Source organism: Oryzias melastigma, linkage group LG6 (genome assembly GCF_002922805.2).
Source record: "Oryzias melastigma strain HK-1 linkage group LG6, ASM292280v2, whole genome shotgun sequence".
NCBI lineage: Eukaryota > Metazoa > Chordata > Actinopteri > Beloniformes > Adrianichthyidae > Oryzias > Oryzias melastigma.
Window position 1 is genome coordinate 808,490 of NC_050517.1, and position 4,218 is coordinate 812,707.

The following is a 4,218-nucleotide window of genomic DNA, read 5'->3' on the forward strand; positions in this document are numbered from 1 at the left end:
TCAGGACAACATGCTTGATGTCTTGGTTCTCAGATTGGACTGATTAAACTTACAGCTGCCATGTTAGTGTCAGTGTGTGTTTGTGTGGGTGTTTATCACACAAAGTAACAGTTTTTGTCTGTATCTGTGTGTCCTTGTTCTGCATGTACAGACATGTTGGATAAAAACAAAAGTGATCATCCGTTCTCTTCTCCACAGATGTTCACTGCTGGAAAACTATCAGAATGTTTAAATCCAAGTTGTTGTGTTATTTCCTGTTGTTGATTGTGTTGTTTACTGCAGAGTTTAATAATTAGAAGTATTTGAGTGCAAATTTGAAATTGAATAGTAGTTTGCTTGAGGAAAACTGAAGAAAATATTGTTTGTTTCAGTGTCCAAACCACAATCAGAGCTTAACAGTCGTTATCTATCCAACCAGATGTTAGTATTTAATAATAGTTTTTGTTGATTCAATTACCAAAACCAATAACTGGATTTTTTTTAGTATCAAGGGGCAGCAGAAACAACCCATGTTCTGTGAAGAATGTCCCTGTTGGAGAAAAACAGATTTATCCAAATAAATAAATTCAACTAAATCACAGCTAGGATTTTCTTTAGTCTTTTGTAAGTCTGTCCATGTTTTATTAAAACAACACATTTCAGTGATGAAATACATGTTTGATGCATTTATGAGACAGTCTTAAAAAAAATAAGAGAAGCATCTTCAACAACAGAAAAATCTCCTTTATAAAAATCTTGACCTTCCAGCTGAATTCTGATATATAAATAAAGTTATAGGCTGACATAATAATTGATGATTAAATGTTTTTTGACAAATGCTTTCATTTCTTCTCTATATCGCGTTTCTCTTCCCAATCCAACCTAACAAGTGTCCATCATTAAGAGCACTAATAAGAATAAGTAATAGGTGTTTATTTCATAGAAGATATTAATAGCCTCGTTTCTACTGAGCGGTGCGGTCTGGTCCGGTATTCTGAGTGTTTCCATTGTAAATGGACCCTTTAAACAGTAAACTGAGTGGAAACGCTCGCCAGAATTAACTGGACCGTGCCGTACCACTCCTTACTGTACTGGACTGTCATTGGAAACAAGCTTTAAGTTTATATCTTTGTTTTTTTATTCTGTATCTATTTTAATTTCTCTTGAAGGATTATGGAGCCAGCAGGCACCAAAGGGGGAGGAGTCACTGAGTCCAGTTCTCTAACTATACAGTCAATGTTTGTCTCAGTATTTACATGCAGTGAGTGACAGACTTTAGATTACATTTAAATATACACACAGTTGATTTAATTATGTGTGTTGATGTTTGATTGTTCGTTGGTGATGCCATTGACAGTAATGAGCGTAAATATGTAATCTGTTGTCGTGGACCTGAGAGTCAGACTAGTCATGCTCTCTCGTGGGTCTGCACATCCAAAAGCATGAAGGGACATGATGACGGTTTGGGTTTCATCCTGTCAGGAGGAAGGACTCCGGGTTGAATCCCGGCGTGCTCCTTCGTGCGGAGCAGGAGGGCAGTGGAAACAGCTGCTGAGAGGTTCTGCTGACTCATGCTTTCCACACAGATTTTCTGCTGACTTCTGCAGCTGCACAGCAGCCTCAGAGAGTGCAGGCTCTCTGCTGCGTATGTAGAGGTGTAACGTCTGAGCTCAGATATGTGACTTCTGAAGAGACCAAATCTGCTCTTAATTAGGATTTAGAAGAACCTCCTTTCAACTGTTGAGTCTGACAAATCTGAGTCTGTCAGCAACCTTTGACTCATACGTTGTTCGACTTTGCCTCAAAAGAGAAGGTTTTAAATCTCCATTAGTGTGACATTAAGACACTCTATTATTTCTCGTAGGTTGGAGAATGAAGGAAAAGTGTCGGACACAACAACACTTTTAAGACAGACTTTAGTGCTCCTCCTGCAGGAGGACAGTGAGGAAACATAAATCATTCTGCAGTAATCCAGGTCATAAACGGCGTGTTCCTTCAGGGGTTGGGGGGGTCTGGATGCTTTTTACTGTTCAGGACTGTTTTTAGTTGAAGGAACAACGTGAACCACCTTAATGAAACTCACGTTGTTGTTTCTAAAGGAGTCAGAGGTAAACCTGGACTGTTGATCCGCTTTCTTCCTGCTAACTGTTAGAGGAGAATCCATCTGCAGCACCAGCATAAAGGTCACCTCGTCCTGGTCCGGTTGCTCTTGGCCGGCGTTGTGGTTCTCTCTGAGCATGTTAGTCTTCCCATAATTCCCTGATGTTTTCAGAGGCGAGTAAAGGAGCCAAATGTTATACTTAAGAACGAGTAGAATAACTGCGAAGTAATGTTATTTTAATAGAAGTAAAATGATGAGACAAGTGAGGTGCTGAAAAATATAAAGTACGGAGCATCAGTGTGACCACTGTACGTTAATTCTTTTTGATTAATCGCGTGGGTTAATGTGTTAACTTTCACAGCCTTAAAACAAAAAGTAAAGCAACTGGAATTGGATCTTTTGTCTTTGTTTCCAGTGTTTGTGGAAACAGTAAAGTAGCAAACTGAAACACTGGTGAGGAAAAAAGCTCACCCTGATGGCTGCACTGACTACAGTCAGTGAATCTCAGTTTGATGATTTAATAAAAAAAAAACTGTAGTCTTTGTGTCAGAAAGTGTTATTTTTGCAGATGACACATCCTCAGAAGTTCTGGGTGTTTACTGAGCAGTAGTTCTGCTTCTCTCCTCCTCTTTCATCATGCTCTGCAGCTCCTTCTGCTTTGTTGCTAAAATAATCTGACCGCTTGCTATTTTTACAGAACTATTACAACCTTCTAAATTTAACTGAAGCTTGTTCTTGCATGAGGTATTTTAGTCACTGAGAGAGTTTTTGGATGCTGTGAAGAAACTCCACGTCACAGTATAATAAAAGTCTGGATGATTAGCCTCTCAGCTTCTCAGATCTCTGCCAGCTGAGGTGAAGCCAGGAGCCTGCAGGCGGACTTATCTTAGCACCGCAGGTTTCAGTGAGGCTTCACTGCCAGATGGACTTTTATTGGACTAAAAAAGGGCTGAATATTAGAGATATGCAGATTTTATAATGTTTAAAACAAACAAGAGCAAAGCAAGAGAAGTGGTCAAGAAGCAGCACAAACCTGGAACATTCCAAAACCTGGAAAAAAAGATTAACTGCATCAAATCTATCCATCTGTTCTTCCTTCCTTTCTTCTTTCCTCCCATCTTTCCTTTCATCCTTCCGTCCTTCCTTCCTTTTGTCCTTAATTCCTTCCGTCCTTCCATCCTCCCTTCCCTTAATCCTTCCTTCCTTCTGTCCTTCCTTCCTTTTGTCCTTAATTCCTTCCGTCCTTCCATCCTCCCTTCCCTTAATCCTTCCTTCCTTCTGTCCTTCCTTCCTTTTGTCCTTAATTCCTTCCGTCCTTCCATCCTCCCTTCCCTCCATCCTTCCTTCCTTCTGTCCTTCCTTCCGTCCTTCCATCCTTCCTTCCCTCCATTCCTTCATTCCTTCCGTCCTTCCGTCCTTCCTTCCTTCCTTCTGTCCTTCCTTCCTTCCGTCCTTCCTTCCTTCCTTCTGTCCTTCCTTCCTTCTGTCCTTCCGTCCTTCCTTTATTGCTTCATTCCTTCCTTCCTTCTGTCTTTCCTTCCATCCTTCCTTCTGTCCTTCCTTCCTTTTGTCCTTTTGTCCTTCCTTCCATCCTTCCTTCTGTCCTTCCGTCCTCCCTTTATTGCTTCATTCCTTCCTTCCTTCCTTCCTTCATTCCTTCCTTCCTACTGTCCATGGGATTGTTCAGATTGAACTTGCACTGATGGAAACAAAGCTGCTGTCACTCTGGTAAAAAAGTGAATCAAATGTTCATAGGTATAGACACTAGATCAGTTTCTGACAGATGCACACACACTTACAGAAACACACCAACAGATGCCTGCTCACACACAAAGATTTACCCACAAATATAGACACGGCACGCACACAAACTCACATACACATGCAAGCACAAATATAAATGCACAAACACGTACTAAAGAATGCACACATAAACAAATGCACAAACACACATAAATGCACACAAAAATGTACAAACATGCACACACTCTTCGGTTCTTCTTCTCTGTCATCAGCAGCTGTGAATACTTGAAGTTCTGCTCTGACTGTAGCATCACCTGCTGTGTCGACACCCACACACCACCTGTAGATTCAGGTGATTAACCGTCTGATGGGAGGTGGTGTGTTCAGGTGCGCTC